This window comes from Pelophylax lessonae (genome assembly GCF_965119305.1).
Source record: "Pelophylax lessonae genome assembly, chromosome: 9".
NCBI classification, from domain to species: domain Eukaryota; kingdom Metazoa; phylum Chordata; class Amphibia; order Anura; family Ranidae; genus Pelophylax; species Pelophylax lessonae.
In genome coordinates, this window is record NC_138776.1 from 29,904,690 (window position 1) to 29,922,224 (window position 17,535).

General features: G+C 40.8%; 1 pseudogene across 1 annotated transcript; it reads left to right on the plus strand.

Moving 5' to 3' along the window:
- The first annotated feature begins 2,031 nt into the window (after positions 1–2,031).
- Positions 2,032–3,021, plus strand: LOC309564190 (olfactory receptor 1J21-like; annotated as a pseudogene). The gene has a single exon. The product of its transcript is annotated as an olfactory receptor 1J21-like (transcript).
- Positions 3,022–17,535: the final 14,514 nt, after the last annotated feature.

Sequence of the window (17,535 nt, forward strand, 5' to 3'; positions counted from 1 at the left end):
CTACAACTCGCCCTGCCTAAACACTCCGACCTGTCCCTCAATTCTATCCGGACACAAATGGTTTTTTCCTGCCTATCTGTCCCTAATCAGCAGCCAGCACATTGATGTGTGCTCTGTCCCTTAGCTAAGCAGCAGAATGACGCTGCTGCGGCGGCTGCCTCGAACTTATAAAGACTTGGTCACATGCTTCAGACGGCCAATCACAGCTACTAAGACATTTGCAGGCATGGCTGGGATGGCTTAAGGCACACCAGTTAAACGATTGTTGATTGGCTGTTGAAAGCCCGCCATGAAAAGAGCGCCAAAGCATGCAAAACCCGGAAATAAAACGACCGAACACGGATTTTTACCCGAACATACAGTAAAGTGTCCGTGTCCGTGTTCGGGTAAAAAAAATCCAATTATTCGGTACGAACACGAATAATACAGTCCGTGTTCGCTCAACACTAATTAGGAACACTGATGCTGGCTGCACTGGTATGGACACACTGGTGCTGGTGTGACAGGACAGTGATCAGAGACACTGCTGTTAGCTTACCCTCATACCATACTATGTTTTTTAATAATTATTTAATTTCATGTGTCTGAGTTCCACCGACACTTTGTAATCCACTTTTTTGTACATTTTTATTATCTTTTCAATCTCATTGTTACTAGTCACTTTTATGTTCATTATGTCTATTTACACTTTTCAGGGCTTTTTATTTTTTATTTTTTTTTGGCCCTGTGGTACGTCTCGGCCCTGGGCTTGCTCCCCTTTCAGCTCCTAGACAGAGCTTACCCTGTGGATCTATCCCCTTTCGACTAGGATCCTTGACATACTTACCTTTTTGATGGTATTTGTTATGCATTTACCCCTGTGTTTCAATTGACGTGTAAGTATGCCCACTGTATAGGTGAATAATGACAACCTCTGGTGGTTCCATTTATATACAGTGGTTATAGAAAATAATAACCCCCCTTTAAAATAATCACATTTTGCAGCCTGAACTGAAGGCAGACACAGTTTTTTGTTTTATCCATCTGTATTTACTAGAGCAACTTATAACATCCAAGTGAAAGATATAACACAAACATGTCAGAAAAATAAAATCGAAAACAGAATCACTGAGTTGGAAAAAGGATCCCCCCCCCTTATGTCTGTATTTTGTTGAACCAACTTTTGCTTTAATTCCAGCCTTTAGTCTGTTGGGTTATGTCTCCATTAACTTTGCACCTCCCGACTTTGCAATAGTTGCCCACTCTTCTTTGCAGAACTGCTCAAGTTCAGTTTAAATTGATGGTGACTGTTGTGGACAGCAGTCTTTAAGTCATTCCACAGATTTTCAATGTGTTAAGGTCTGGGCTCTGACTAGGCCATGCAAGGACATTCATTTTTTTCTCCTTACAACTTTCTGGCAGATTTTCCTCAAGAATTTGAAGGTATTTTGCCCCATCCATATTTCTCTCATCCTGGCAAGTGCTCCAGTCCCTGCAAAAGAGAGAGAACCCCATAACAGGATATTACCACCTCCAGGCTTTACTGTAGTAAATTGTTATTTGGATGGTGAGCTGTATTGAATTTCCCTCAGACATATCGTTTGGTGTTGAGGCCAAATAAGTAATAATTTTAGTCTCATCTGACCATAACACTTTTTTCCATGTGGCCTCAGAATCTTCAAGGTACGTTTAAGGTGGTCAGATGAGACTAAAATTTAATTTTTTGGCCTCAACAAATGTCATGCATGATGAAGGGGTCCTGTGTGACTCCAAAATGTTGCACTACACTGTTTGCAATGTGATCTTAAAAAAAAAAAAAAACGGTTTGACGTAAATAAAGATCCTTTGTGTGCTGGCGAATATTGACATTGTGATAGCTGTGATTGGTCACAGAAATCACCTGGTGCAAGGCCAAGCGCCACAAAGGGGAGGCCATTTTAAAATGCCCTTCTGCCCTCAGGGAGCAGCGGTTCAGTAATTTATGTAAGACAGCCAGAACGCATAAATGAAAAAAGTAAAATCCATATATATTTTTTTTTCTATACAAGGAAAATGGAGGAATGCTCAAACAGTACAGAAAATGTTTTCTACGTTTCAGCTTTTCCTATCTCTGAAACTGGACAACGTCTCCTTTTCACTGCAATTTTATTGATGTATCTGATGGCTGTCCTTGGAAACATGACTATTGTTCTATTGGTGTGTCAGGTTCCCCAGCTCCATACTCCAATGTATTTCCTTTTGAGTAATCTTGCTATTAGCGATGTTATATATGTTTCAGTTATTCTTCCAAAACTGCTCTCCATACTCCTAACACATGACCATTGGATGTGTTTCTCTGCCTGTATGGCTCAAGTGTACTTCTTCTCATTGTCAGCTGCTTGTGATATACTTCTACTGACCTCCATGTCCTATGACTGATACGTAGCGATCTGTAAACCATTACAATATTCCTTACTCATAAGTACAGATGTATGCATTTCATTGGCTTTGTCCCCTTGGCTTGTATCTGCGACTAATGCAGTAGCCAATGTGTTAACCACATCTCTATTATCCTACTGCCTTACACAAAATGTTGACCATTTCTTTTGTGATCTGAAAGCACTGTATGCAATAACCTCTAGTGATGCTACAAGCAGAAACATATTTATGTTATGTGAGGATGTACTGTTGGCATTTTTTCCTTTTATGCTTATTATGACCTTCTATATATTCATCATTTCCACCATACTGAAAATTCATTCCTCAAAAGGACGACTGAAAGCTTATTCCAGTTGTACCTCTCACCTCACTACAGTAATATTATTCTATGGTCCAATCATTATATTGTATGGCAAACCAGAATCTGAAGGTTCTAAGGAACTGGACAAGTTGCTGACCTTGCTTTATACGGCTGTAGTTCCAATGCTCAACCCATTTGTCTACGCTTTAAGGAACCAAGATGTCTTGAATGCTATACAAAATATAAAAAGGAAGAGGAAGAAGACTTTCCTAAAGGAATATACTTCAAAAGGTAATAAATCTATCCTATTAGAGCCAATCTAAGGCTTCTGCACCATTAGCTGTTTGAGGAAGGATGGGCTGTTAAAGAAGGAGAGCTCCCTCTTGAGCCTGAGGGAGTGATTGGACTCATGGAGGCTTGTGAATACCAGGACTTGGGAAATTCCTGAACCGTTTGCTATTGCCAGCACTGTTTACTATTGTCAATAATTGGGAGTTGTGTAAATTGTTTACACAGAAGATTATACCAAGATACCAAGATGTAGACTGTTGTACTTTTTTAACCTCTTCAAGTAAAGTTGTAAGCAAAGATACTCATTGCCTCATCATTGTCTTAGCCAAGGTAACAGTATTTAATGGATGTTGAGGGCTAAGCTACTTACTGAAGAAAAGCGAATGTGTTATTTACTGTTGCAAGCCTGGTCGGCTGAGGAGAGGTTGGTGGTTGGGTATAAAAAAAAATCTACAAATTAAACAATGGTATCGTCAGATTAACAGTACACTTATTGATAGATTCCCAAATGAATTTTACCAGTTTGTTGATGCAGCATACCTAAAGGGTGTGATAAGGACTCATGGGAATTTATTGGAACAACCTTTCCTTATACCCCTCTATTTTATGCTCCAATAATTTCAGGGAATGCCTCCCTTACCAAAAACCTAAGACTATATGTTATAAGCCTTCCCACATAAATACGGGATATTATTAATCTACTCCAGATCTTTGATGGGTTACATATATCTCAATCATCCCATTTAGTTGCCATAGACATCTAGGCTCTTTATAGTTCAATCCTACAGGACAAGGGCCTGGCCTGCATAAAAAAAGTCCTGTCACAGCATAGCTTTCATGATCGACCTCTGACTGAATTCATTTTCGTGTGACTCAACTATATTCTTCATCACAATTACTTTATGTTAAATGGTTCCCATTTCCTCCAGGTACAAGGCGTAGTGATGAGGACATGTTGTGCCCCATCCTACCCCAATCTATACCTGAGGGAGTGAGAACGTATGCTCCTGTCCTCGGAGGAGCCAGCTGCATACATGGATCACATCATCCTGTGGTACAGGTATATAGATGATGTACAAACAGAGAGTTCAGTGCTGCTACTCATATAATCCACCATCAACAGAGCTCACAGGTGTCTGATCCACAGTCTGCATCTGGGAGTAATGATCCATAAAGCAGATCTGCACAACCGCTGGTGCTCTAAAATCTTGTTTTTTATTCAGGAAACCACAGTGTACAGTACCCAGGTACAGTTAGTTGACGCGTTTCAGCCTACACTGCTTAATTCATAACTACAATAAAACTATGAAATATATAGTGGCTAAAGTATCAAAGGCTCCACCTAATAATTGAATTAATTGATGGAAGTAATTGCGAAAAACTTAAACAGCTGATGCAACTGAAAGGGAGCTGGTGTGAGAGCCACTGTACTTTACAAACAGACATCATAGAAAGACAACAGCCAAAAAACAAATAAGTGAAAATAAAAATAACATTATGATTGGATGGCTGTATATTAAGATAAGGAGATAATAAACAAAAGCATAATTGTATACAGAGAGGAGGAATCCGGGAAGAGAGGCAACCTATTGTACATGCAAGTCCAGATCCCATTTCATGTCTAACCCCTGAGAAGATCTTTAACCACTTGCCGACCGCCGCAAGTAGATATACTGCGGTGGTTAGCCCCTCACGCGCGGTCACGGACCCCCCCCCCCCCCCGCGTGTGACTGGCGGACCCGAAGTCCGCCGGTCACTCTGCGATCGTCGCTGCAGAGGGAGAAAGTCAGGCGGCTAGTGTAAACAAGCCGCCTGTCATTCTCCCCTGTGTAGAAACACTGATCATACGGTTCTACTATGTAGGACCGTTGATCATTGTTCCTACAGCTCAAGCCACAGCCAATCAGTTAGAATCATGCCCCTAGGGACACACACAGCCCCTCCCTCTCAAATAAAGTTAACCCCTTCACTACCAGTGTATTTTTACAGTAACAGTGCATATGTATAGCACTGATTACTGCAGTAATGTCACTGGTAACCCCAAAAGTGTCAAAAATGTCAGTCAAGGGTCCGATCTGTCCGCCACAATGTCGCAGTCCCGCAAAAAAAAAATCGCAGATCGCCGCCATTGCGCGTTAAAAAAAAAAACAACAAAATGACGAAAATCTTTCCTTTTGTTAGTAAACGCGATAACTTTTGCGCAAACCAATCAAAATACGCTTTTTGCGATTTTTTTTACCAAACATATGTAGCATAAAACAAATTGGCCGAAAATGTTAAAAAATTTAGATTTTTACATTTTTTGGGGGGGAATTTCATATAAAAAAATGTGAAAAATATTGTTATTTTTGCAAAATTGACGTAATTTTTTTGTTTATAGCGCATGATCAAAAAATCGCACAGGTGATCAAATACCACCAAAAGAAAGCTCTGTTTGTGGGAAAAAAAGGACGTCAAATTCGTTTAGGTACGGCGTCGCACGACCGCGCAATTGTCCGTTAAATTCACACAGTGCCGAATCGCAAAATACCCCCTGGTCAGGAAGGGGGTAAAATCTTCCGGGGCTTAAGTGGTTAACTAGTTGCCAACCACTGGCCGCACATTTACTGCGGCAAGGTGGCTCGGCTGTGTGAACCAATGAAACACTGCAATGTGCTGATTCGGTTCAGAACTGATCAGTCATCAGGTCCAGGCCAATGATTTTTGGCCTGGACCTGGTGATCGGTTCTGACCAATTGCAGAATGTCCTGTGCCTGTATAATGTAAACACAGGCACAGGAAATTATGCAATCTCCTCTCCTGGAGTCCTTTTGGGTTCCAGCATGAGAAGAGAGATCATCAACCATGAGTACACAAGCAGTACAATGACACCAGTACACATAGACACACATTTAACTCCATAATTAACCCTTTCACTCCCTGTCACATTGTACATTATATACAGTATACAGATAAATATACTGATCACCGTATTAGTGTCACTTGTGACTTTAGTTAGTGTGAGAGACAGTTAGTGGTAGTTATTTTCTGTCCCAGATAGGTTTAGGGTACCCCAATAAAGATTTACCCCCTTATCACCCCCAGTTAACCCCTTCATTGCCCTGTCACAATGTCACTTTTATTGTGTACAGACCATTTTTCTGATCACTGTATTAGTGTCACAGGTGACATCAGTTAGCGTTATCGTTAGTTAGCTTCAATGCAGGACAGCTTCATGTCCCTGCCGCATATTTAGTAATACATTTTTAACCTTTGGATTGCCAGTGACACACAAACACACACTAAACACCTCCATTACTAGTATATAGGGATGATCAAACGGTTCGGGTCGACCATCGGTTCGGCCCGAACATTGGGTGTTCGAGGTTCGGCCGAATTTAGAAATTTTTGCCCAAAAAGTTCGGAATTTGGCAACCAGAACCGACCAAAATGCAATGGTTCAGGAAATGGACTTTCGTGATTGGACCAGAACCATTAGCAAAAGCCAATTGAGGGGGCAGGAGAATGCTAGGAATGTGATCGGAGTGACTAGGGGGTCCCTAGGCCAATCATTAGTGAATACGCCCCCTCCAGTATATAAGATAGCCCCTGCCAAATTCCTAGCATTGTAATACAGGACACGGAAGAGAATGGAAGCAGTTCTGTTAATTTTACTTTAAAAGTGTCATTTAGCATTTATTAGTGTGAGGAAAGGGATATCTAGTGTAGTTAGAGTGCTCCTTTACACTTTAGTTAGATGCAAAAATGTAGTTTCTGTAGGGAAAGTGTGAAGTGTCAGGGTGACCGTAATGTAGTGTAGGGTGAACTGACAGTGACTGCTATGGCAGGGTGACCAAACCCTTCCATAGCAGGGTGACCGCAATAGAGAAAAGCTAGTTTCTCTCAAGTCACTTTCGCTGCAGTAATATGACTTCGCCGCCGTCAGCATTCTTTTTGGCTGCAGGCGTCTATAGGGATTTTTTGAGCACATGTTTGGAGTCAGACATGACATCTGAACATGTGTATAGGGGGTATATATACACACCCATGTCTGTATATATACACCTAGACATATATAGGTGTGAAAGGAGCAGAAAAAACTACTTGCGCTAATGAAATAATTAACACCAATATAGTTCTGCTCCTATCACACCTATATATGTCTAGGTGTGTATATACATATAAGTATGTGTGTATATATACCACTATACACAAGTTCAGATGTTTTGCCTGCCTCCAAAGAAAAAAATGCCCAAAAAAACGCTAGCGTAAAAAAAAAAAAAACGCCCAGGTGTGTTGTTGCAGGCATTTTTTGGGGGGTTTTGGAGGCAGTCAAAACATCTGAACTTGTGTATAGTAGTATATATACCACTATACAAAAGTTCAGATGTTTTTCCTGCCTCCAAAGAACCCCAAAAATGCCCAAAAAAACGCTTGCTACTAAACCGGCAATGTGTGAAAAGCAAGAAGCCAACAACCTGTGTTCTAAGTGACAAAATACAAATGATCTTTTTTTTTTCTGGTTCTGGACATGCTACGGAGCTGAAACTTCACAGGTACTTTTTAGACCCCCCAGATACTAAATCCAAACAAATTTTTTTTTTTTTATTTTTTTTTTTAATTTTTTCAATAATTGGCTCTCTATCAAAAATGACAATTTTTAAGAACTTTTTTTGTGTGATTTTGTGTTTGGGGGGTCTAAAAGGTGTACCTGTGAAGCTTCAGCTCTGTAGCATGTCCAGAACCAGAAAAAAAGATCATATAGGTGTAAAAGGAGGGTCCCACCATCCCTGCTCTACTGAAAAATTATCTTTTTTTCTGGTTCTGGACATGCTACAGAGCTGAAACTTCACAGGTACACTTTTAGACCCCCCCCCCCAGATACTAAATCCAAAGAATTTTTTTTTTTATTTATTTTTTTTTCAATAATTGGTTCTCTATCAAAAATGACAATTTTTAAGAACTTTTTTTGTGTGATTTTGTGTCTGGGGGGGTCTAAAAAGTGTACTTGTGAAGTTTCAGCTCTGTAGCATGTCCAGAACCAAAAAAAAAGATAATTTTTCAGTAGAGCAGGGATGGTGGGACCCTCCTTTTACACCTATATGATCTTTTTTTTCTGGTTCTGGACATGCTACAGAGCTGAAACTTCACAGGTACACTTTTTAGACCCACCAGATACTAAATCCAAAGACTTTTTTTTTTTTTTTTGTATTTTTTTTTTAATTTTTTCAATAATATCAAAAATGACAATTTTTAAGAAGTTTTTTTGTGTGATTAATAGTCCCTGGGGTATGACCCAGAACCCTAGGCACTTTTTAGGGGCATTTTTTGGGTTTTAGGGCTTCAAAATGGTGTTTTTTGATTACCGAAGTTTGGGTCCCACTGATTTCAATGGGGTTCTGAAATCCGTGCCAAACTTTCGGGAAGTTCGGATGTTCTGGCCGAACCGAACTTTTGAAAAGTTCGATCATCCCTACTAGTATAGTGTCTGAACAGATCAATATGTTTGATCTGATCAGAACTATACTAGCATCCCCCATAGTTTAGTGTTCCCAAAATGCAGCGTTAGCAGGAACACCTCCAACACCTGCGAGCGCCTGCGTTTTGCCCCCCCCCACAAGAAGTGCAGAATCAGCAGATTACTGTCACTTCCAATACACAGCACACTAAACCGCAGTGTTAGCAGATTCAGGCCCGAACTCTGCTCGCACTAGAAGTAAAATTTTTTGGTAGCAGTTCAAATAGTGCTTTTTTACCTGTGAGTCACACTAGGTACCTATAAATTTATTGGCCAAAATGTCTACACAGAGGTACACTAGTGAAGAGGCCTACAAGATGCTGAGCATGACAGATGAGAGCCATGGGGAAGCCTCACTGTCAGAATCAGGCTCAGTATTCGAACCTGTAGAGAGCAGTGGCACCCTGACAGATAGCTCTAACGACGGAGTAGTGGTCGCTGCTAAGGTCAGGCGTACCCGACCCCGTTCTTCTGTTGGTGAGGTGCAACGACCTCAGGGTACTCTTATGCAGCAGAGTGTCGGCACTAGTGCCGCTCAACCTTCTGGTGAACTGGCAAGCACCAGCGGCCTAGTACATCCTGGTCATACTCAAACCAGCACTGCAGTAACACTTGGTGATGTGGCGAGTCACATAAGTGCAGTTCAAGCTGGTGCAGTGGCTAGCACAAGTAGTGTCCCGCAGCCACCAAGAACTCAAACACAGGCCTGTAGAGCCCATAGTGTCCTTCCTAATGGGCTTGCAAATCCTGATTGGGAACCCAACACTTCTGTAGCGCCCGTACTTCCCCCAATCACTGGCCAACCCGGAATTCAGGTGGAAACAGCCAATTTTACTTCCCTTGATTTTTTTATGAGCTGTTTTTCACAGAAGATCTGTACTGATCTATTGTGGACCAAAGCAATTTATATGCCGATCAATTCATCGCTGCAAATCCAAATTTTACCCTTGCCAGAGAATTTGCATGGGAATGTATCACTGTTTCCGAATTTTAAACCTTTCTGGGCCTATCCCTTCTCATGGGCATTACTAAAAAGAGTGAGTTGCGGTCATATTGGTCCACTGACCCAATTCATCATATGCCCGTGTTCTCTGCTACGATGGCCAGGACTAGAAACAAGCAAATCTTGCGGTTCATGCACTTTTGTGACAATGAGCTCTGTCGTCCTCGGGGTGACCCTGGATATGATCGGCACCACAAAATTCAGCCCCTTGTAAATCACTTCAACCAAAAGTTTGCAGTCTTACGCTCCAATAACCTGTCTGCATTGATGAGTCCCTGTTTAAATTTTCTGGCCACCTTGCTTTCAAACAGTTTCTCCCCAGCAAGCGTGCCAGATATGGGGTCAAGATGTATAAGCTCTGTGACAGGGCAACAGGCTATACATTTGTTAGCGGATTTACGAGGGAAAATATAGCAATGTGGAGCCCCCCAACTGCCCAGACTACATAGTGAGCAGCGGCAAGGTTGTTTGGGACTTGGTTTCACCCTTATTTAGAAAGGGGTACCATTTATACGTGGATAATTAGTACACAAGCGTGACACTTTTTAGTCACCTTTTTGAATTTGGAATTGGCGCATGTGGCACTGTGCGACCTAATCGCTGGGGCTTCCTCAAACAGCTTGTAGATTCCCAACTTAGACGGGGGAGAGAGCCTGCTTGACGTGCAATAAATTGCTTGCAGTGAAGTGGAGGGACACACGGAATGTTTTCGTTCTGACCCCCATTCACGCAGATACGACAGTCCAAATTGCAACGGCGACTGGTGTTGTTGAGAAGTCCCTCTGTGTCCACGAATACAACCTTAACATGGGAGGGGTGGACTTCAATGACCACATGATGGCGCCGTACTTAATTGCTCGTAAAGCCAGACGCTGGTAGAAAAAAGTGTCTGTATACTTATTTCAATTGGCTCTGCTGAACGCTTATGTACTATACAAAGCGTCAGGAAGAAGTGGATCCTTCCTAAAATTCCAGGAAGAAATCATCACAGCCGTTCTGTATCCAGAAGGTGCTGTGGCCCAAATTCACAATGCAAATGCAGTGAGCCGGCTGCATGAGAGGCATTTTCCAGATGTCCTCCCTGGTACCCCTACCCAAAGAGCACCCCAAAGAAGATGCGTCTGTAGAAAATGTGGATATAGGCGTGACACCCGCTATTTTTGTCGCTCCTGTCCTATCCAACTTGGTCTCTGCATCGTTTCAGTCGCTACCACTAGTAGAGTATTAGTATAGAGAGTATAGCACGGCACAGTCTAGGGCACACTTTTACACAGGGTCTCGAAAGATGTTAGATTGTGAACACATTTTGAGAGACCCTAGCCTGGAACATTTTACAGTTACAAAAAAGTGTAGAAAAAAAAATATATAAATAAAAAAGCCAAAAATATTTGTCTTTTTATTGAGTTAATTTTCTGTTCTCTCTACTTTTCTACTTTTACTGTACTTTATAATATACTGTTATACTGTAATGTTTTTTTATTACTGTTTTTCATTAACCATATTTGCTTTTCAGATACCACCATTCTACTGTACTGTATGCTATTATAATGTAATGTTTTATTGTTGATGTGTTTTATTGTTAACCATTGTTTGCTTTGCAGGTACGCCCATCAGCTGCTGCACTGATTTGTTTATTCTGACAGCAACCACGTTTGCTCTCAGCATATACCTAAAATAATGATGTAATAAGATATAAAGTGGAAAAATAACCAATACCTGTGCAAATTGGATGAATAGTGATGTGCTCTAGGCTATAGGTACAGCAGCTGGTTGTAAAGACAAATGGTCTTAGATTTTATATAATTTCAAAGAACCGATTGCCAAATATTCCAATTGCTCCCTTGTCAAACCGCGCTATAGTTTAAAGTGAATAAGTGCCAATAAATGTAAATATTAAATCAACAGTTGATATAAATAAATACATAAGTTCGTGAAAAATTAAAAAAATTCATAAAAATTGGCAGGTGGACCGCAATCGGCGTCCCCGCATACCCTGAAGAACCTGATTCGCTTGTATGCTTGTAAATTGTTTTAATCCATAATTATTCATTGGTAAAGACGGTATTACACTATGGAAGCCTTTATTTTCTATCTTCCCTCGATGTGATTACTTGTGATAATGTGATGGAGATCTGATTTACCCTCTTACTTATCATGGCGTGTGGAAATCACCTTTGAGGTGGCATTAAATTTTGGAGTGGTTCTCAACTCCGGTCCTCAGGGCCCACTAACAGGCTAGATTTTAAGTATTACCTTGGGGAGATGCAGACTAGAGTACTGCAATCACTGAGCAGCAAATGAGATCACCTGGGATGTATTTCAGTTATCTTCAAAACCTGGCCTGTTAGTGGGCCCTGAGGACCAGGGTTGAGGACCACTGATATACTTAACTCTGGTAAGTGAGTATTGCTACGGGTGGTGGATTTGATCAAAATTGTGTGGAAGTCCCTCTGAAGAGCAATCCACAATCTTCACGTGTGAACCACATGCACAATAAGGACAATTCTATGGTTTGCACAGTGCACATATATTTTATTTGCACTAATTGGGAACTGTGGTAGCCCAACGGACATTATTTATTACTTATTAATACACCATATTGCACTTTCAAGCACTATTGGCACTTTATTTATTTTTTATGTATAGATTGTATTATTCATATATCTTGGTTTGGTAAATTATCAACTCACTCTAGAAGCACACATTTTTATGAATTTTTCGAATTTTTCACAAGCTTATGTATTTATTTTTATCAACTGTTGATTTAATATTTAAATTTATTGGCACTTATTCATATAAACTATAGCGCAGTTTGCCAAGGGAGCGATTGGAATATTTGGCAATTGGTTTTTTGGAATTATGTAAAATAATGATGGCAGCGCTGTAGGAGGTGATTTCACCACCGCACTTAAAAAAAAAGAGCATATACTGTATGGCCAAGCATAGGGGATGGGGTGGACACAGAGGGAGGATCTCCCCTATGCTTTGCCATATATTATTTTTTTAACATTTTTCTTGGCAGAGATTTCTTCATCGATCAATGCGAATGGAGAAATCTGCTATGTTCTTCTTTTCCTTCAGCCCATTGGCTAAATGAAAAAAAAAAAAGAACATAGCATGTATACCCATCATTAGAAGTGGGTGAATGCTGGGAGGTCTAATGGTGGGAATACCACACACTTTCTGGCAGAGATTTCTTCATCCACATTGATCGATGTGAATGGAGGAATCTGTTAGGTTCTCTTTTTTCGTTCAGCCCACAGGCTGCATTAAAAAAAAGAACCCTATAATATATGCCCAACAAGGACCAGCAACATACTGGTACATCCCTGGACTTTCAGTGGTCATACCAAGATGATGCCTGCAGATTTAGACATCATCTTGATATCTTTTTTTACAGCCAGCGGTCGGCTTTCATGTAAAATTGATCCTAGCGGATTATTAGCTGCTAAACTGCTTTAACAAGCAGTGGGAGGGGACTGCCCCCTCCCCTCCCGCCGCCTTCCGCGGTTTCCTCTGGCTCTCCTTTCCCAATGGGTAACCCGAGACTGCAGCCGGTGGTTCCATCAGCTGACCATAGAGCTGATTGGAGACCAGAATGGCTCCAATCAGCTCTGTGGCCTAAAATACCGGAAGCTACGAGCATTTCATGACTTCGATTTTGCCAGATATAAACAGCGCCATTGGCAAATTGGGAAAGCATCTTATCAAACTAATCTTGGTGTGGTCAGATGCTTTAAGGGCAGAGGAGAGATCTAGAGTATAATAGACCCCTATTATTATATTTAAATTCCCTATGATAACAACAAAAATTATTTAAAAAAAAAAAATGAAAGAGAAAGTGTCAAAATAACATAAAAAAGAAAAATAAATAATAATAATGATAATAATAAAAAGGGTTCAAAGTAATTTTCTAGTAAAAAAAAAAAAAAAAATTTTTCATGTAAACAAAAAGTGTCAGAAAAGGCTTGGTCTTCAAGTGGTTAGAAGAGTGGGTGATGTGTGGCATAAACTTCTAATATTGGGCATAAAATGCCAGGACAGTTCAAACACCCCCCAAATGACCCCTTTTTTGGAAAGTAGACACCCCAAGCTATTTTCTGCGAGGCATGTTGAGTCCAAGGAATATTTTATATTTTGGGAAAATGATAATTTTTTTTTTTTACACAAAGTTTTCACTAAATGATATATATCGCTCACACATTGCATGGGTATATGTGTAATGACACCCCAAAATACATTCTGCTGCTTCTCCTGAGTACAGGGATACCACATGTGTGAGATTTTTTGGCAGTCTAGCCGCGTACAGGACCACGAAAACCAATCACTGCCTTCAGGCTTTCTAAGGGTGTAAACTGTTGATTTCACTCCTTACTACCTATCACAGTTTTGGAGGCTATGAAATGCCAAGATAGCACAACCCCCCCCCCCCCCAAATGACACCTTTTCAGAACGTAGACACCCTAAGGTCTTTGCTAAGAGGCATGGTGAGTATTTTTCTCAAATTCTCAAAGGTTTTAGGAATGGGTTAGACTTGGAGATCAATAGCACTAAATCTAAAGCTCTGAACATTTCTTTGTCTACCTCTATAGTGTTGCAAATACATTTGACCTTTGACTTCCACTGGCAATTGGTCAAGTTTCCATATACAGTATCTCACAAAAGTGAGTACAGTCCTCACATTTTTGTAAATATTTTATTATATCTTTTCATGTGACAACACTGAAGAAATGACACTTTGCTACAATGTAAAGTAGTGAGTGTACAGCTTGTATAATAGTGTCAATTTGCTGTCCCCTCAAAATAACTCAACACACAGTCATTAATGTCTAAACCGCTGGCAACAAAAGTGAGTACACCCCTAAGTCAAATTGTCCAAATTGGGCCCAAAGTGTCAATATTTTGTGTGGCCACCATTTTGTTTCCAGCACTGCCTTAACCCTCTTGGGCATGGAATTCACCAGAGCTTCACAGGTTGCCACTGGAGTCCTCTTCCACTCCTCCATGACGACATCACAGAGCTGGTGGATGTTAGAGACCTTGCACTCCTCTAACTTCTGTTTGAGGATGCCCCACAGATGCTCAATAGGGCATCATTTCTTCAGTGTTGTCACATGAAAAGATATAATAAAATATTTACAAAAATGTGAGGGGTGTACTCACTTTTGTGAGATACTGTATATTTTTAGATTCTATGCACCATGCAGAGGGAAAATAAAAAATTATATGGGGCTATCCCAAAAATAGACTCCCCCACACCCTAATGTATGTGTTGAAATTGTCTGGGGTCTCAGGTGTGCCTCACTTCTCTAAATATATCCAGGCATTACAACTTGAACTGTCAAGATGAAAATATATCGAGGACTCTTAAAGACTTTTATATTATGTATTCATGTATCAGTATAGCAGTCTAGAGTCCCCTTTTAATCCCTGAATATATTTAAACATCGTAGTTTTCAGAAATTCAGTCTTTAGTCTTATTATGTTGTCTTTTATTATGAATATGTGTCAACTTTAACATGAGATGTCCAGCCAAGAGAACTTCCCTAACTTTCCGGAATAACAGATAAACAAATATATATTAGCTTAGATAATGATAGTTCCAGTAACCGGCCATTAATTGCATATTATCCATCATTTTTAATTGTCATACGCCCTTCCTTCTCCTAGAGCAAGATGACCAAGACTTTGCTAAAATAATCAACAAAGGCTGTATTATGGCTGTTAATGAAATATTGTGTAATCTTGTATGACTATATTTTTGGGTTTGTGCCCGCCATAGTCTTTAATGTGATAACTCTCTATAAAAAGATGTATCAAAAATGTATATGTCATCACATTCTCTATTTCTGTATGAGATGTGGTCCTTGCGCATGTAATCTCAGTAAAGCTTACCTGAACAGATGCAAACCTGATTGGCGTAGATTATTTCATGGCTTGAACCTAACATGAATTTAACAGAACATCTGCCAAAATATCATGCAACCCAGCAAACCTCCACTATGGGCATGTCTGGACCACTGAACTTTAATCTGCTTCAGATAATCTTCTCTGGTTTTTGCCCAAAGACAAACATCCTATCTCCCTTTGTGCCTGGTATGGAATTTAAGGGGGGACGAAAAAAAAAGAAAAATGCAATATATGGATATAGTGCCTAGGGATTTTCGGACACCAGGTATCTCTTTATTTCTAATTTTTTTACATCTCAAAAACCTGGCATTTTAAAAGGAGTGTGTCGACTTTTTATATCAATTGTGTTTAAAATTTTAAGTGATTTTAACTTGGAAACTCATTTTTTTTTGTGGAAATTTTTTTGTGGAAATTCTCTTCCTGCCCTCTCACAACATTGTTCTATGTTGCCATGTGTACCAGCAACAACCCTCATTGCACAAGGAGAGAAGGGTGTGTATGACCGAATAGGGAGTTATGTCTGATCCAAGAGGGAGCATGTTTGATCAATCCTTCTGCATTACAATGTGCAGTATGATGAATGTCTGGTGCTTATTGGACTGCACAGTCCTAGTTAAAGTGGAGTTCCACCCTAAAATGTAACTTCAGTCCATCTTCTTGCTCCGGGTCACCTGAAAAACAAATGGATAATCGCAATTTATTTATTTTTTTTACTTACCTTGTTTTAGAAGAAAATATACTCACCTTACTTCCTCTTCCTCCCTCTGTGGCCACGGCCCGTCGTCACTTCCTGGCTTGCAATGATTCCTGGGAGCTGAACGTCATCGCTCCCAGGAATCAATGCGCCTGCACCGGCCCCGACATCAGTTCCGGTGCAGGCGCCGTCATACCTTGCTAAACAGCTTCTGGGCATGCCCAGAAGATGTGCAGGGATGACGCTACAGCCCCGGAAGTGACGGCGGGGCCAGTGCAGTGCATCGTAGGACCGAAGAGAATGGAAGAGGACACAGAAGAGGATCGCGCTGGCTTCAAGCTGCCCACACCTGAGATGGCAGCGCTGGACAAGACATTTTCAAGGTAAGTATTTCTTCTTGCAGGTAAGTGCAACCTGGGACAGTTCAGAGGCTATCCATTGTGGAATGCACTAGCCCTGACTGTCCCGGGGGTACTTTTATGTATTTTTTTTTTTTTGTTTTAGGTGGAACTCCGCTTTAATCACACTGCAAAGCTTCTATAGCAAGAATCTGGAGTAAAGACCTTGAGTCCCGGTTCACACTGGGGCAACTTGCCAGGCAACTTAGCCGCCTGACAAGTCACGCTCCATTCAGTGCAATGGAACCGTTCTAATAGGAGCAACTCAAGTCGCTCCGACTTAGAAAAAGGCTCCTGCACTACTTTGGGGGCGACTTGCATTGACTTCTAGTAAAGAAGTCGTATGCAAGCCCTGCTGAAGTCGCGCTGCACGGGGCTGCTTCAGAGTTGGGCGACTAGTGTGAACTCAGCCTAATGGGGGCTGTTAGCACTATAATGTTTTTTATCCTGACGGCGCAAGTTTTTACATTGGTCCCCGGCGCATGGATGAAGGAGTGGCATTACTTCTCTCCTATACCAGTCCTTTTGCAGCCAGGTGATCCCTGATCCAAGGAGGAACGATCTGCAGGAACACTGCTGCTGTGTGCTCTGTTCGTTTGTTTTTGCTGACAACAGATTTTTTAAATGTGAGTGCTTTTTATCTTTGAATACTAATTAAAAGGTTACCCTTCGATAATGCACTATGGGAACCTTCCCTTTATTTTATTTCATGTTTACACACATTGAATCCTATCCTGAGATGTGATCGGATATCCCTGGAGTGATATATATGTGCACTTGCTGGTTATGTTCCCTATGCTGTGTTGGAAGATCTCATCTTGCTACAGCCACTAATTCATTTTGAGTGTCCAGACACTTATAATTTAGTGGCAAGGGTGATCCGGTAAGGAGCCACTTGTAACACTTTTGATTGGTGGATTCGTTTCTACTACTCCTGGGCACATCTGATTCCTCTTCTTTTATCTGGAGCCTTTCCTTTCTGGGAATCTGTTTGAGATATTACCATCTTTTGTGGACTTTATGTGTTCATTTATGGACTGTTTA